The sequence below is a fragment of the Leptonychotes weddellii genome, chromosome 11 (assembly GCF_054177405.1).
Source record: "Leptonychotes weddellii isolate Sample4059 chromosome 11, ASM5417740v2, whole genome shotgun sequence".
NCBI classification, from domain to species: domain Eukaryota; kingdom Metazoa; phylum Chordata; class Mammalia; order Carnivora; family Phocidae; genus Leptonychotes; species Leptonychotes weddellii.
In genome coordinates, this window is record NC_138379.1 from 15,094,065 (window position 1) to 15,112,565 (window position 18,501).

At 41.3% G+C, this 18,501-nt stretch overlaps 1 protein-coding gene across 3 annotated transcripts in view; it reads right to left on the reverse strand.

Moving 5' to 3' along the window:
- EXT2 (exostosin glycosyltransferase 2) overlaps positions 1–18,501 on the reverse strand; it is a 133,625-nt gene that overhangs the window by 40,648 nt on the left and 74,476 nt on the right. The window lies entirely within an intron of this gene.

The following is an 18,501-nucleotide window of genomic DNA, read 5'->3' on the forward strand; positions in this document are numbered from 1 at the left end:
GGGCCAACAAAGCCAACAAGTCCAAACCACAGAACCCCACAAAGGCTTGGAAATAAGCTCAGCGAGAATCCTATGGGGTAAGAGGAGGGGCAGGGTTGAAAACAGGAAGACTGGTTAAAAATATGTATAAGGAGCAAAGAGACCCAGATCTACAAACCTCCCCTTCATTCAGCCAGTCAGCCAGAAAACTCCTCTTGTTGTCCACCCCTGCAGGACGGAGGTCTATTCTCCGGGGAACTGAAGCTCTAGGCGTGGAAACATCGCCACAGCAGAGAGGAAAATGCAGGGCAAAGTCTATACTGGGAATGATGAGCCACCCAGCCTTCTTCCCCTCCAAGTCCCCAAACACTGGCAGCCATGTGGCTAGCTTGCCCCTCTGCCATCTGACTGTGACGCCCTCCGGGCAGGAGGCTTGCCCTCACACCCAGAGCTGCTTTCCAACCAGGTTTTCAGTGCTTCCCTGGTAATCATGAACAGATCCTAGAATCACAGACATTTCAAGAACATCGTCAGCATAATGACAGAAACCAAACGAACAAATAGAAAAGCAGGAACTCAGACGAAACAGAGACAACAGAAGCAGCAGAAGGAAATTAAAACAACATCAACAACAAATTATATCCTCAGGAAGAGAATTCTTCATCCATGAAATAAGAATAAACTTTTTATTTAAAAAGATCTATCAAAGAACAGGAAAGAACTCTTGGACATAAAAAATAGGATAGCTTAACTTTAAAAAAAAAAAAAAAAAGCAGGATTAAAAGAAAAAGGTAACATATTCCAGTCTAGTGAACAAAAAGGTAAAGATGAAAAACAGCTCAGAAAAGATGACAAAATCCAAGAGGTCCAACATCCACCTAATAGGAGGTTCCTGAAAAAGAAAACAGAATATAGAAGAAACAAGACTATCAAAGAAATTAAATAAATTCTTGGGACATAAGATAGAAGAGACATGAATTTTCAGATGGAAAGGGCCCAATAAGTAATTCGCACACTGAATCTGAAAAAAAAAAAAAAAAGGCAAAAAGCAAAATAAAATAAAACCTATCAAAGCACATCACTTCTGACACTGGGAATAAAGAGTGTGAATATATAAAATGCATAAATCCAGGCGATGAGTTCTAGGCGTGAGTTCACGGTACGTTCTTGCAACTTCTAAGTTCGAAATTTTCTCAAAATCGGGTTTAAAAAGTCATGAAGGAAATTCCATTTCTTTGCTACCGTTAAAATATTAAGTAAATTCCAATGCAGTGATACAAGCAAAAATATTTTTGTACTGATAATAAGATTGTTAAAACATTTTTATATTTTTAAACAGCTTTTTTGAGATACAATGCATATAATATACAAACTACTCACTTAAAGCAGAAAATGGTTTTGGGTATATTACGTAAATTTTTTAAAACTGTGGTAAAATATAACATGAAACCTGCATTCTAGCCACTTTTAAGTATACACTTCAGTGGCATTAACTACCTGCACGTTTGTATGTTATTACGTGAAAAGGCCAGGACCGAACTTCGTCTCTCCAGAAGCTGGCTGGACATGAAATGTCCCACTGCTCTTCTGGCCGCTCACCCTCCCATCCTCTGGTAGTCCCAGGGCCCCCACCAGCCTCACCCTTATCACTGATGGACACCCATCACCACGGAGAGGACAGCAGCTGTCTGCCAGATGTAACAGTGTGGGACAGGAAATGTACACAAACACATGGAATACACATGGGATGGGAACTCAAAGAGACTGAATGGGATTCCAGGAGTCCTAATGTAATCAGGATATTAAAGCCAAAATGTCCACAACAGGCCATAATTAGATTTCACAGCCAGGAGACACAATAAGAAAGGCTGACTCTGTTTTTCCATGACCTCACGCTTTGACTTTAAGTTGCAGTCTCAGGAACGTACCTAGATTTTAGCACTGGTACCCTAGCAGCTCATCACATTGGTAGGAACCCCTTTTAGTTTTCTACCTCAAAGCTTATTTATATCTTCCTGACCTTTACGGAAACGAGGTCAATAAGTAGCCCTGTGTTTCAGTCAGTTAATCCCGAAGGTGCTCGTTCTCTCCGCCATTACCATCCCAGCCCACCCATTTACTCCTCCCAACACAGTACTCTCTTATGCTTGAAAACACCACTTTAAATGAAAAAGACACAAAAACAGAGTTTTTGAGGTACTGTAATGTGTGTGAAAGCTTTACTGAGCACTTACTAAGTGTCAGGCACCAGGCTGTACATGTAATATCTCTTCTGAGCCTTACAACAACTCCCAGGCCAAATACAGTTATCCTTGTTTTACAGATGATCAAACCGTAGGGTTAAAAATAGTAAATGATGCCTAATAATTTGCTTTATCAGTCAAAAAAAGAAAGGAAGAAAGGAAGAATGAATGATGTTATGATGTTCAAGGTCTGGCTTCCGAACACCGGATGGTGGAGGCCCATGGCCCATCCTCACGCCCTCTGACTCTGAGTCCGAGGTACGCATCATCATTTTATAGACTCTGGAAACTGGAGCTGTGGGGAACGCCAGAGTTTATTACTTCTAACCCTTCTCTGAGACAAAAACACTGGAAGTTCTTTACCCTTCACAATCACATGTGGGCCATATAATAAGCAAGAGCCCGCCCCAAACACTATGATTTCAGAAGGTACACGGACTAAAACACACCGAATATATAACACTGACACAAAGGAAACACATAAATTAAAAAAGGTAAATACACCTCTAACACTGAAGGAAAAACTATTAAAACTCCAACAAAATGGGGTCTGTTCTTGGGGAGAAGTGGGGAATGCCAACACACTTGAACGCCTGTATGACATTAAAAGGAGAGGAAAGTTCCCTGAGAGATGCGAAGCTTGGTTTTGGAAAACGAATCCCTCGGAATTTAAACGGAGGCACCCCCTGAAGGGCATCACAGCTCTGATTTCAAGGCACTGCCAGGAGAAGGAACCAGAGTCTCTGGCAAGATGACCGATCTGTTCTCATCCCGTTTGCCAGCTCCATTCGGGAAGCGGATGACTGTGGAAGGGGAGGAGGAGAGGTAGGAATGGGTGGGTGGGAAGCAGACAGTAACTTGTCTTGGTGCTCAGTTTTTCCACACTACTCACTTGCATACCAGATAGGTCGTGAAAATTGGGGAAGCAGAAAAGGCAGCATGAAGGGGAGACAGAGCAGGCAAAAGAGCATAACCAGGTCTGAAATCTTACCAACACTTCCCCATAAAATACAGATGTTGAGATGAACACAGACGTAACACAGAAGCTGCTGAGCAGCTATTTACTAGGACACAGGCTTGGTGCTTTACTGTAGGATATGCCGACAGGGTTGGGGCAAATGACTTCAAAAAGTGAGTGGACATGTTCGGGGTCAGTTTGGGAATCATGTCTCCTTAACATGAATCCAGCTCTTTCACTTACCAGCTGTGTGACCTGGGCAAAGTACTAAACCTCTCTTGCACCTCAGTTTCCGTAATTGTGATAATACTACTACTTTAGCAGGTATGAGAAATAAAAATGATAGTAACAATGTCTAATAATGTTGATTATTAACATTTCTTAATTATTATTTCTTAACAACCAGAGATTGTTACTAAAAGTAAACAGTTGACATATGTAAAGTACCTCACACTACAAACATTCAATAAATGGTAGCCAATGGCTGATCTTGTGGGAGTAATCACTGCTCTGGGCTCTACCTTCCACGGTTCCTACAAGTGGGGTGGCAATCCAGCAACAAGTCTAAATGAAATCCTTCTTCCTCTCTACGTTGACCTTATCATGATTTAAGGTCCTAGTTTATCTGGATTCTCTACCTCTACTTCCTCTCCAAATAGACTGTTTTTATTTTCACAATTTCCTCTTTTCCTTCCTGATCTTTGTATTTTATCTTGAAAGTTCCATGAAAGCAAGAGCCACAACTGTCCAAACAGCTAGCACCTAGCCAGCGCCTAGCACTACTCAATAAAAACCTGGTTTAAAAGTGAGTAAGTTAAATCCAAATGACCCAGGTCATGTTCTTTCTGTCCTCTTTCTGTATGTACGTGAACAGGTGATGCACACTCAAATACTTCATGAGTTCTGAACACAATTGCCAACTGAGTTCATTCATTTTAAAGCACTTACCTAGAATCTTAGTGTGCTAACTATTCTGAAGGGCAGGATGGGAATATTTAACAGAAGAGAGTTTGAATTTAGGCCCTGCCATGTACTAGTTTTGTGATGCGTAAAGCTACTTCTGTATTAATGTCCTCATCTGTAAAATGGGAACCATGATGGTACCTGTCTCCTAAGGGGATGATGACAAAATGAGATCCAGCACAAAAGCAATGAGCACTCAGCACAGAGCTCCATGAACTACAGTTTAAACCAAACACAAAAACGTCCAGCTCTCCCCATTCGTATCCTCCTTGCCTGACAAAACACCGGTATCAGCAATTCTTCAGCAATCATCCCTACCAATCGTGCTTCTGGTGCTCATTTACTCAGTCTGCATTTCCTGAGCACATACTATTCGCCTGAAAGAGTCTTACAGATGCCAAGACAAACACAGGCCTTCCCCCTCAACATGCTCATCATCTGGTGGGGAGGACGGCCCAAGAAAACAACCAGTACTCACACAAGGTAGTCCAGTCCTGGGGGAACGTAAAGGTCTACACAGCAGCCTCGACCTCCCTGGAGGAGATAAGGAGGGGCCACTGTGTCGTGGGCAAGGGCAAGCAGGTGAGTGCTAGCAAACCGAGCGAGCAGCCTTGCTAACACACGCTCACAAGACAGGGAGCAAAGGAAGGAGAGCGGACGTGAGAGGGACTGGCCAGCCAGGCCTAGCCACAGCACGAAAGGGGAAGGCTTTGTAAGTCACACGGTAAGCTTTCTGTGGAGTTCTTTCGTAACTTTCTTTTCCTGAGTATTGTTTTACTGCTAAGTGAACATGGCTACCTTTATGTTCTATTTCAAAAGGTCAGAAATAGGAAATGCTGATCTGCAACTAGGCTTCTGTGCCAATTGCTTTTTCCCTCCTCGAACATAATCCCATTTGCCTTTGGAGCACAGTGACAGCGTGGAGAAAGGCAGCTTTAATTGGGGTATGTGCCTTCAGACAGACACTCCACTCCACTGGGGTAAGGTCAACAAACTAACCCCCAGAGAAAAAAACTTAGTGGAGAAGGACATTTCAAAAACAGCGTTTAGTCACCTCTGAAATACCTTTAAGAACTGACCCCCTGCTGGCTGACCAAAGAGAGTGTCTACAGTCTGGGACCTCTTGACCCCACTTTCTGCAGGAAATCAAGCAAATTTAAACCTCCATAATTTACTCAAGACTCTGACTTCTGCCAGGGAAAAGGCAAACAATGCTGGCAATTAACTCTGTTGCCTGATTAGATCTCCATCGTGGTAAGATAGGGCATGAAACCAGGCACCCAGCACTGGCAACCTGAAAAAGAGGTGAAACCCACTTACTACAGCTGCACCGTCCAAATCTTGGCTACCAATACCACTTTCAAATCCACCCAGTAAAACTGTTCACTCAAAGATGGGAGGAGAAGTGTGTATCATTCTGACGGAGTTCTGGCATTTGGCCAAAATACCTTGTCCATCTCTCGCCCATCCTCCCAAACTTCACTTCTCACTCCCACAACAGATACTCATTATAGAAGCTTCAATAAGAAATCCAGATTGTTAAATTGCAATCACATAAAAGTAATCCATAGTAGCTACGATAACTGCCAGGTCACAGTATCAGCTTTAGGAAAGTTCTTTCACATTGCTTATTCTGGAAAGCTCTGGTGAATGAGCAAGCAGTGAGCAGGTTAAGCAGCGAGAGAAAGTCATGGGTTTGGGTTTCAGGATGCCTGAAAGAAAGGCCCTGGGAGGCTGGGCCTAAAGTCAACTTCCAGTGCAAAGGGGTTTCCTCCTTCAAGAAAGAAATTCAAACTCAAACTAGGTGTGCCTTTGGCAATCTCACACAAAGAAAGTTGTCTGGACCCTTCTTGCAATCTCATTTTGCCTTTTTTTTTTTTTTTTAGTTAAAAGGTCATGGTAGCCCTATATGAGCCTAACCAAAACCATGCTAGCCAAGGTTACCTACCATACAGAGAGCGGAGGAAGGTGGAAGCAAATGGCCTTTGCTAAGCATCCTGAAATGTTCTTGCTGGAACTACTCGAGGATTATAAAATCAGGAGTGAGGAAAACCACATTCCATTACCAACTAAAGGGCTCTTTCAACCTAAACCAACCAAATTCCAGACTGAAGAAATCAACCCCGAAGGATGGTTCAAAATTTAATTCCTATTACTCATCATATCAGAGATTTTTTTAAATGTCACCACGTATAAATTCAAGTGACAAGAAGAGCACTAAGCATCCTGGAGTGAACCCACATATGATTTAACTGAAGGTATCTGCCTGAGCAGAAAAGTGAGAATTCAGAGAAGAGAGGAAGGGAGGTAAGGAGAGGCTTGTTATACAGAAGCTTTTGAGCCCCTGGTAATGAGAAGCCTTACCTATCCCTACCTTGATAGAAAGGGCAGTTTTCCTGCTTGTTTTGAAGTTATCAGCCCCTTCCTCAATGTGGTTTCAATTATGAATTACCAGACTAAAAGGGGGGAAAAGCTTTGATTTATTCTTTTTTGCTCCAATTATGCATGATGTGTTTCCACTGAAGATTTTGAAAAGTATTTCATCATGCCTCTCATCCTGAAGCGGTCAAAGGGCAAAACCAAAAGGAGTTAACCCTTCCATTTCTCCTCTAGGTTCAAACAGACTCCCTACCCACGGATGTGGGGCAGGGCCTCTGAAGCAAACCAAGCCAGGAAAGGGTTAAGCATTAGCATCATATTACTAACGTGCATAAGGGTGGTGTCCTCTGTCCAAAATGGTGAGATGATATTTATGTTAATGGTTACTGGGAGATTTGAAAGGGCAATCAGTAATGTGGCCCACGTTACCTTAACCATTAAGCCTCTACAGCCCTAACTACTGGCAGCACACACTCCACTGGGCATGCACTGCCTTAGGAAACTGGAGAAGCACGCAGACCCAAGGCCCGTCTTCAAGCAGGCTCTCTTAGATCAAGGGAGAAAAGATTCGGCAACAAGTCTGAAGTCTACTCGTTGTGTTATATCTTTAATTCATTCCACCCACAAAAAAGAACGGATTGTTCACAAAAACAAGGATAACACTGATGGCTAGATTTCACTGACTTCCCATTAAACAGACACATGAAAGATGAAGAAAATCAAAGACTAGAAATCCCCTTCGTGCTACAGACTTAACTAAGGGAGAGAGTGAATTATCAGCTTAGAATTCCTATAACTTACTTAGACTAATTGGTTCATAAATACGTTTTCTATATGGTGGACCTGGAATGGGTCTAACCACATCTGGGTGTACCAGGGTAACAGGCACTGGGACTCGCTGACATCGGAAGAAACCAAGCCAGAGACATAACTCAGGGTCACAGGAGCATGGGGCAAGTAATTTCTACCATTAGTGTGCCCTTTTCTTCTAGATAAGTTTAAGGTCTTCTCTTTTTCTTTGGTGTACCTCAGTTTCATTATGATGATCCTGCTTGTAGTTTCTAGGTCTTCCTGAATCTGAGGTCTGGTGTCATTCAACAGTTCTGGAAAGTTCTCAGCTATTGCATTTTCAAAGGGCCTCTTTCCACTCTCTCCCTCTCTTCTCCTTCTGGAACTGATTAGACCTTGTCCCTCCATTCTCCACATCACTTCATTTTCCTCTCTTTGGGCTGCATCTGAACAATTTCTTTGAATCTAATAATCTAACCTAATCCAATAATCAAAGTCCTTGAAGGTGTGTTTCTGCTGGTTCTCATTCATGATATTGCCTTACTTCTCTATGGTCTTGTGGGTTCTAACTGTGAGCTGCTCATTTTCCTTAGATACTTAATTTGTAAGAATTATTTGAGACCCAGATTGAAGACAAATTACTCAAGAGAGGGTCTGTGTCTACTTCTGCTGCTCCCTATCAATTCAGGGCCACTTCTAATGAAATGCTCTGAAGGTTTCCTTGGACCACACCTATTGTATGAATTTGGACCAGAAACCATGTGAAGGTGGCTTGGAACCGTAGTTCTCAGCAGCAAGATCACCACAGACCCACTTCTCTTTACCCTTTCACTGAAAATATAGCGGTTTAGTTTCCTGGCTTCTCTAGGACGCTCTTTTTAGATTCCCCAACAGGCAGAGACCACAGGCTTTCCAGCCTGCTCCCTTGTCCCACTCTCCACAGCAGAAGCTCCGGGTCATCAAACTGCGAAACTCTCCACAGCAAAAGCTGCCTCTGGTTCTTACTCACTTACCAGGGGACCTAGTTTCACTCTGTTTAGTGAGTCAACAAATATCTCACTTTCCTGCCAGCTTAGCAACAGGCTAAAACTGCTTTGTAATACTTCATTCAGTATGCTAGCTGTTTAGTTGGGAAGGTCATTTAGCATGTCTAATCCATCATAAAGCCAGGGACAGAAGTCTTTCTCTATTCACACTGTCAATCTAACTCTTTGCTGTTGTGTTTCCTATTTAAGTGGGGTGCCAAGTTTGTGTGCAAGATAAAAACACTTGCGAAAATATGGCGATATCTTATAATAGATGGAATGATGGACTGAGAATCTTCTTCAGACTCCACTTCCTCTTTTCTAAGATAGAATGATGGGGAGGTGGATCTTAAGTAAGTCACACTTTCTTTATCTGTAAGAATGGAGCTCACAGAATGTTAACTCTTAGGGTTTTAAGTATTGAGCAATGGAAAATACATAATGGAGCCTATCTGCGTACAGAAACAAAAACAAAAACCACTGTCCTGTGAATTTCAATTTTCCCCACCAGAGACCTATCAAATTCTAAGTTTGTTTCCACGTGACAAAGCATTAAGATCTCATAATAATCTTGTGAAGTAAGTAAAAGCCCCATTTCACAGATAAGGATAACAAATTTCAAAGCACAAGGTCAAGTTAATAAATGGTCTTGAACCCCAAGGTATGATTCCAAAATGTCCTTTTCAGTGGTCTTGATTAGTTATTGGTAATCAGTCACTATGCTGCACTATTCTTCTGAAGCTGTTATTATCCCTAAACCCAGTCCTACAGATGAGCAAACTGCTGCAAGAGAGAGATTCTGTCAGTAACCTCAAGTCACTCGACTCATCACCAGGAAAGAAGGGATTAAAACGTGCAGTTCAGGAATTTCTGAGCTATTGTTAGCTTACTGAAGACTCACAGGTTAAAACCATCTGCATGCCTCTCTGAAAATTCCACCTATTATCTGAGTTTCAGCTACTTAAATTTTTCCTTTATATAGCACTGAAATGCGCATTTGGCTAAATGCCCACCCTCTTCTGTAAAGCCAAACTACTGTCAAGAAGAGCAGGAAGGGTTGCCACTGATTGCTTTTCAGGTAGTAGAGGAAAAAGTTGACATTTCATCCTCCTCTTGCTTGGAAAGGAAGCCAATCATTTAGAAGAACCCTCGTCTGGCTGCAGCTTCCATCAGTGGGATGGAGAGAAGCCAGTTAAATGGCTCAACGTAAGCCATATTAAAAGAATTTGGAATGAGGAAAGAGTGGGTTCCATATGCTGATGCTTTTAATAATTCATGAGTTGTACCAGTCTGCAAGTAATAAATTTCACTAAATATATCCATGGTAAGATAGTTTAAGATACTGCTAATCAATTAAGTGGGTGAATACAATAAAGTAGGGGCAAAAATAACACATCAATGATTTTATTGCTTTATTTTATTCGATATATTAAAAAGAACGGTTCAGCTGCTTGATAGTTCAAAAGATTTGGATTATTTTTAGAACATAGTCTTTAAACACATAATCATCATCCCTGGATCTGTTACTTAATAAGTATACTGAAAACTCTTAAAAGTTATCCTTTAATAAAAAAACCAGTGATTTGATTCAAATAAATAAGGCTGATCTATAATCCAAAGTGTTCAAGAATGTCAATGGTGCTGAAACTACCACTTCCCACGAGAGGGAACACAAATTTATGATTTCATCTAACTATCCTGTCATTGAACTATTCTGGTAGTTAGAAAGAGAGGTTCATTCTCTCACCCAGGCATAAAAATGTTTGCTGGCCACTACGGTATAGAGGAAGACTTCACCGGCTTGGTAAACAGAAACTCTTGAAAAAGATTAAGTTACAGCTTATGGCATCTAAGCACAAAACACCAACAAGGGTATGACCAAGAAAACCAAAGCTTTTGTGTGGTTTTGAGCTGACAGGAGTCTAACACTACCATTAAAGTTGATACAACGTGGAAAGAACAACCTCTAAAATGTAGTCATTTCTTCATTCTTAACTTCTCTGGAATTCCAGTAAGGCATATGCTTTGTCTACTCTGTTTTATCTCTGCTTCCTCTTGGAAAAAGGAAAGGCATGAGCCGACAAGGGCAAAAAGAACAGGCAAGGAGGTAACAGTGGACAAGAATTCAACACATTTTGGGAGGTGAAACAGAGGACGTTTCTTGCTATACAAGACACAGAAACGTAGGATAAAATATAACAAAACTCCTTTGAAATATATCGCTGAGGCCAGGGGAAATGGGAAGTCCCAGGCACCAAAAATGAAGAGAAACCGCAATTGAGAGCTGAACGCACAGGAGGGTTGGCACTGTGGAACCCTGAGGAGGGCAGAGGTAGTTTGGGCTTAGTGACACACAGGTTTGACATCCATGTCAGAAGAGGGACAACGGCTTTGGCCACAGGAAGTGAGGGAACCAGAAGTGGGACATACACACAAAGGCAGAATCCTTCCATGAAAAGGTGGTCCAGAACGTCATCCCCTCGTAGATGCAGGTAATAAAAAACATTTATCTTTTTCAACCTAAGTTTGGGTTGGGGTGCTTCCAACAGAGACTAGCCCTCATACAGGCTTGGGATTTAAACAAAATCTACGTCTGGAGTACGGAAACCTCATACTGAGAAATTAATGTTAAAAAGTGATTTATCTCCAGGATAACTTTGGAACACCCAGCAGAAGCCAAAACAAACAAACAAACAAGAACAAACAGACCCTCTGGAGTAATACCCCTCGCCCAGTTGGCAACGATTACCACAGAAAGCTTACTGATGATGAACTCACATCCCAAAATTATAAAACATATAAGGAATCAATGCAACAAGAGCGACAGGCAGTAGACAAATGACAGGAGTAGACCTTACAAGAAATTTAAAAATTAGATAATAGGAAAAGACAAAGTATCTCAAATAATTATAAAAGAATGAATTTAAAACACAGTTTTAAAAAAGACACTATGAAAAAAAGACCAGGCAGACAGATTTGAAAAATAATTAAATAGTTTCTAAAAATAACCGCTGAAATTTAAATCTCAATGGATGGGTGAAAAAGAAATCGGTCACAGCTAAAGAGAACAGCAAAACTGATGTGAAAAAATTATCCAGCGCGCAGCTGCAGAAAGATAAAAATGTGGAAAACGTGAAGGAAAAAATACCTGAGAGACATAACAACAGGATGAAGGAGATCTGACATACATTTAACAGGAAAAGGAAAGATTTGTGAAAATGACAGATAGATAATATTCAAAGAGAAAACAATGGAGAATTTTCCAAAACTGATTAAAGACATGAACTCTCAGGTCAAAGATAAAATAATCACTCTCAAAAGCAGATAAAGAATGGGAATGACAGAATCACCATTCAGCAACCATTACAACAACTGATTCAGGTGAGAAATCACTGGTGGAGGCTACAACCAGCCAGGCAAAGTTTGAGAAGCAGCAGGGTATTTACATGGTCTCAAAGCATTTCCCCACAAGACACATTAAGAACAAAAACAGTAACTTTACATTGGAGAAATCCAGCCAAAACCTGTGACTGAAGTTACATCACGGAGTCATAGGACAAATTGACATTATGTGTCCTCCAACATGATGCATTGAGAACATATTATTTTTGTGATATTCCAGTCAAAAAGGCATAATTTGAATTTCAACAATTTTAAATTGAATGCATAAGTTGATACAAAAGCATCAGACAAACCCAAATCAAGAGATGTCAAGAGACATCTTACAAAGTAAGTAACAAATTCTCTGAAAAAGTGTGAATGTCATGCAAGGCAAAGAAAGACTGAGAAATTGTTCTAGAATAAGGAGACATGACAACTAACGTAATGCATGGTCTGGAATTTTCTTTTGCTATAATGGACTTTAGGATAATTGGCAAAATCTAAATAAGTTCTATAGATTAAGTAATAATATTATATCAATGTTTATTTCAGATGACTTTGATAATTGTACTGTGACTTCTTTATGAGAAATATTTAGGAGTAAAGGTGCGTCATATCTGCAACTTTCAAATGGCTCAGGAAAAAATATATAAATACAAATGAGTACATACACACACACACACATAAACAGAGAAAAGAATAAAGGAAATATGGTAAAATATTAATATTTGACAAATATGGTATAGCACGTACAGAAACTCTCTGTATCATTTTTGGAACTTTCAGTTTGAAATTATGTCAAAATACAAAATATAGAGAATTTTAGGGCTGTTTAAGCAAACAAACAAAAGGCAGAGCAACATAAACTACCAAGTGAAGCAAACAAAAAAAGCTAAGCTTTCCAAGAATGACTAGAAGACTCAGAAATTGGAGGACTGGAGATACTAGGGGGCACCTGGGTGGCTCAGTCGGTTAAATGTCTTGACTACAGTTCAGGTCATGATCTCAGGGTCCTGGGAGAGAGCCCCACATTGGGCTGCACACTCAGCAGGGAGTCTGCTTGTGCCTCTCCCTCTGCTCCTCCCCGCCCTCGTGTGCTCTCTCTCTCTCTGTCAAATAAATAAATAAAATCTTTAAAAGAAAAAAAAATTGGAGGGCGCCTGGGTGGCTCAGTTGGTTAAGCGACTGCCTTCGGCTCAGGTCATGATCCTGGAGTCCCGGGATCGAGTCCCACATCAGGCTCCCTGCTCAGCGGAGAGTCTGCTTCTCCCTCTGACCCTCCTCCCTCTCATGCTCTCTGTCTCTCATTCTCTCTCTCGCAAATAAATAAAAAAAAAAAAAATTGGAGATACTAGGTGTCCAGGAAGAAGGGACTCTGAAAACAGAAATAAAGAACAGTGGTGCCAAGATCCCTTAAACTGATAGTCACAGGCAGGCCAATCCTCTCCCTGTCCTCCTGTCCCCCCTGCCACCTTAGCAGGAAAAGGGAAGTTTATTCTCTGGAGAAAATGAATTAGAGAGACTGCCTAGTCAGAGACCCCAGACATGGAAAGCAGGGTGAGGCACCACACTGAATATAGTGGATTAAGTGATCATCTATAAATGAAGAATGAGAACCTGTCTCCTTCCCCTCTATTCACCTCCTCAAATGTTTGCAACCCAGGCATTATCCATCTTCCCCCACTCCCAAAGGCAGAAAGATTATTCTCTGATCAATGAACCAATCCAATAGAAATAACCCATTAACAATGACATCTGGGCAAACGACTGGGTCCCCATCCTCTTAACCTAAGTAAAGCTCACCAGTTGACAAGCTTTACAGAGAACTCCCAATCAGCTTTCAGAGTCTCACTTTTAAATAAGACTGCTGAAAACATCAGGTATTTGAAGAAGGCTGCCAATATAAGAGAGAGAAAATGAAGGACTGATAAAGGAGTTCAAAGGAAAAGGAGCTAAAGAAAAATAAAAACAAAATCACACTATCTTCAGAGAGAGAAAGTACTGTATTCTTACAATGAGAATAGGAAGCTATTGGGGCAGCTGGGTAGCTCAGTCAGTTAAGCATCTGCCTTCGGCTCAAGTCATGATCAGAGTCTTGGGATCAAGCCCCACATCAGGCTCCCTGCTCAGCAGGGAGCCTGCTTCTCTCTCTCCCTCTGCCTGCCACTCCCCCTGCTTGTGCTCTCTCACTCTGTCAAATAAATAAAATCTCAAAAAAAAAAAAAGAATAAGAAGTTATAAAAAAAAGATTAATTAGAAATCAAGTAAAAGGGGTACCTAGGTGGCTCAGTTGGTTAAGCATCCTACTCTTGATTTCGGCTCATGTCATGACCTCAGGGTCCTGGGATCAAGCCCTGAGCTGTGCTCTGTGCTTAGCAGGGAGTCTACTAGAGGATTTTCTCTCTCCTCTTCCTCTGCCCCTCCCCCACTGGCTCATGCTCGCTCGCTCTCTCAAATAAATAAATAAATAAATCTTAAAAAAAAAGAAATCATGAAAATACTTAGAAATTGAAAGTGAACAAAATTTTTAAAATCAAAAGAAGCTTAGAAGATAAAACTGAGAAAATACCTAAGAAACTCAAAAAGATTATTGAAATAAAAAGAGATGATAAGTAGAACAGAAATGATAAGGAAAAGAAGGCTCAATCTAACATATTCATCATTCAGGTAACAGAAGTTCCATAAAGAGAAAAAAGGGATAACATGGGAAGAATAAAAGATATAAAACATGAAAATTTCTCAGAATGGGACATGAATTTCCAGCTTAAAAAGGCCCAAATCAGTATCCACTGAACAAAAAAACCCACTCAGACCAAGACACATCATAAAATTTCAAAACACAGAATTTTCCAAGAAGATAAAAATGTCACATGAAAGGATCAGGAATGACTTCCCACTTTTTGAAATTAAAATGGGAAACTTCGAGGGCAATGGAGCCATGCTTTCAAAATTCTGAAGAAAACCCACCTCAATCAGAAGTTTACACTAGTCCAATTATTACTCAAATGTGAAATAGAATAAACACATTTTCTGACATGAAAATTTGTCTCCCAATGGTCCCTTTCTCCAGAAGCTGTTAGAAAAAATAAACCAAAAAAGAGGAAGATGTTAGACCTTGGAAACAAGGAATCCAACAAAGGAGAGAAAAAAAGGGAATTCCCAGAATCATGGTGAACTGAAAATTTAAGATGACCACTGCATAGGAGACCCAGAGAGCAATCAATCCAGACTGGAGCTTAAGATGAATTGCTATAGGAGAAAAGGGAGGGAGGGAGGGAGGGAGAGAGAAAAAAAAGGGAGAGAACAAAAGAGAAAGAGACAAAAGAGAAAGAAAAGAAAGAGGGAGGGAAGTCCTATAGTTTACCTATGCTTGACCATTTACTCTTTTGTTGGAAAACTGAGTAAAAATCAATTAGTGATAGGAACATGGAACACTAAGAGAAAAAAACAAAAGCAGTTATTAACTCTCTGGACAAATAGAAAGTTGTACAAGAAAAAAAAACATAATCATGGTTTGCCACTTCATTCAGCTAAAAACAATATTTATTCAGTCCTAATAATGCACACAATAAATATTGCTTTAATGAAAAACGGCGATACAGCCCTACTGGAAAGAAGGGGAGAAATGAATGTGTAAAGAAAGAAGAGAGAACAAGAGACAAACTGCTGACCCAAAGGAAATAAAAAGAGTATGTCTATGATTAAGAAATTAAAAAAAAAAAAAAGCACCCTAAGCATTTGATGGGGAGATAGGAAGATAAATCCCAGAGGAAAGCTACAAGAGTTGCAAGCAGTTGCCCCTTGGGAACAGGCTTCAATTTTAGTTATATGCTTTATTTTACCATTTGAATTTTTGAACCATACACAGGCTAAACTACACAACTTTTAAAAATATAAAATTAAGAAATAGATAAAAAAAGAGAACCAAAAATCAAGAATCAACCTCTAGTTGGAGCAATGGGGAAATTCTTCTATGCTGCAGCTGCAACAAACCCACTTATTAGAAAATTACACCCAAATATTCATTAATTGGGAGGCAGGTAACTACCATAGGATATTAGAAATGAAAACAAACTTCATTATCCTGATGTTATAATACCCAGCAACTATACTTTCCTGGTAACTTCTGCTACTGAATCATTTAAGCAGACATCAAGGGCGAATTAAAGTGGCCCCCCAAAAAGGAGAAAGAGATTACGTGCTAATAAGTGCTAGCTGGGGCAGGTGCCAAGGATGACTGTGCCAAAACATTCAATATGTTCTTAATCAATCTGCTGCCAGATCAAGCTTCCACAAGACTCCAAAAAACTATTCTAGTCACTGCCTCCTACCAGCTGAATGATGTAAGGAAGCAGTCAGGTTTTGATTCATGAAAGCAAGAGCCATACAACTTGCCTCTATAAAAGCAATGGAGGTAAGACTGCATCCAGGGAAAGCGTGTGTGCTAATGCACCCATCACCTCCACTGCAGCGGCCATGTGGGCATGCGTTACACAGGTGTACGAGTCTCTCTCTATTAGGAAGAAGGCAGGGTGTTCGTGCAAAAGATCTCATTGACACAATCATCTTAGCCACACCCCCAGGCTCGTCCCTTTATATTCCTTACACATCCTCCCCATCTGGATCTGGCTTGTGACCTCGTCTTTTCCATTTTTTGACCATCAGAGTCAGCCAAGTTCTTTGCTTGGGGGCCCAGATCAAGCTCTTTGGATCTTCCTGCATCTCTCCACCCACAGACCTAACTCAGCTTTCTTTATTCCCTGGCTACTGACCATCTGAGACTTTCTAGCTTGTTTCCACAGAACAGTTCAGCGGCAAAGTCTACACAAGGGAAGGTTTGGAATTCATGGCCGTGTACTGGAGCCCTTGTGTAACTGAGATCCGACAAACGTGATACCTCTAAAAACAAGACTTCAAAAAGCTTACATGTATGTACTTAAAATTCAAGCTTAAATTTCTAAATTCCATACATACTTTAGTCCTATCTAGGCAGTGGGAGGAAGAAGGGGAGAATAAGCCTAGAAGGCCTCCTGGGGGCAGGGTAGGCTTTCAAATTCCAGAGAAACATTCCACAACCTGGAAGTTAAAGGGCACGGAGCTGAGTTAAACAGACTGTTAACATGGTATCTCTTCAACTCAGAGCTCTCTTTCACGCATGTGAGCTGGCACTTCTTCAGCCTGCAGAGTGATTTATTGCTTGATAGTGTTTACAGCTGAGTGAAATTTTCAGCTGCTTGTACAACCACAACATTGGTGAGTGGGGGCTGCCATCTGGCCATCTTGGTGCAGCCAGCCCAGAGTACTTCATGGGGCGGAGACAGATGCACTCTGAGCCGGCTCTGGAGGCTTTGGACCCAGGCCCGAGGGGTCCAGAAGAGGAACTGGACAGGAGGAGAGGGAGAGCCTTCTCTGGTGGGTGAGTCAGGACACACACAGTGAATCAATCCCACATCAAAGTATGGTCCCTGGAGTGGTGGCATCAACACTTGCTAGAAATGCAAATTCTAGGACCCCACCCGGACCTACTCAATCTGTGACTTGGGGTGGAGTGCCAGCAATCTGTGTTTTAACAAGCTTTCCAGGAGATTCTGATGCGTACTAAGTATGCACTCACCTCCCTCAGAACTTATGGGAGCTAGTGGCAAGCTGTGCCACCTTTTACCCACAGCTCTGATTCCTGCTCCTCCCGGGTGAAAAGTGCCCATCAAGTGCTCTGATGCCCACTCCCCGCTACCAATCCCTTGCTAATAAGGCTTGGACGTGAGGCTCCTGGAAGTCTGGCTAAGTATACACTCCACGTCTTGAGGTCTTGCTCAGAGCTAAGTCGCCCCTCTGGCTAGATTTCACAGGAATAAGCTCTTATTTTTTAACCTCTTTCTTATGCTGGGTACGATAATCCATTTTAAGTCACTTCGCCATTTTCGTCATCAATTTTTGTCAAAGGCCATGGGACCCCTGCTATCTCTCCTTTCTGCTCTAGGTCCAGTATGGTCAACGCAGAAAAGGGAAAAATCTGAGGTCTCTTGATTAGTGTTATCTAGGACAGCAAATTTGAAAAAAATACTATGTAGTGTCCGTCAAAAGGGACTGGATAAATAAAATTACGACATACTGATAAGGTGGGGTACAATCTTTCAAATCACATCGTAAAAACATGACCTGGGAATATATTCTACTCTCCAACATGATTTTAGGCCCATATTATATTGAGTTTTAAAATAACTGCCAGTGAAAGGATATGGTTTTGGCGGCACATATCAGAAACCCAAGATTCACAGTTCTTGGCCTGCTGCATCCCCATAACACACTGAACTCTCACTTGCCTCCATCTCTGTCCTCCAGATGTGCTCATATTTGGCAGAGAACCAGAGGTAAGGCAAGACAGGGTGTCTGAGGAGCTCCCCCACTCCATAGGCGAGGCCCAGATGTAAGGATGGCAAGACCAGAAATGACACGAACGTTAGAAGTGATACAGGTGTGGAGTACTTGGGGAGATGATAGTTTTGCTGATATTTCCAAAAAAAGGGAGAAAAATGAAAGCATGGAGAGACCAAAAAGGCAGTGAAAGACAGGCACCCTTGCCATAAGGAACTAAGAAAATTAATCAGTAAAAGCAAACTCGTTGTCCCTGCATAAGGAACCTTAACTTGCTGAGAAATTCCTTCCAAAGACAAGAGTCAAAACAAAGGGCCAATCTCTCCAAACCAGACAGATCTGCTACTTTAAAGTTATGCTCAAGAATTATTTTGTCAAACTTTTTCAAGTTTTGAGAGTGTGGCACAAC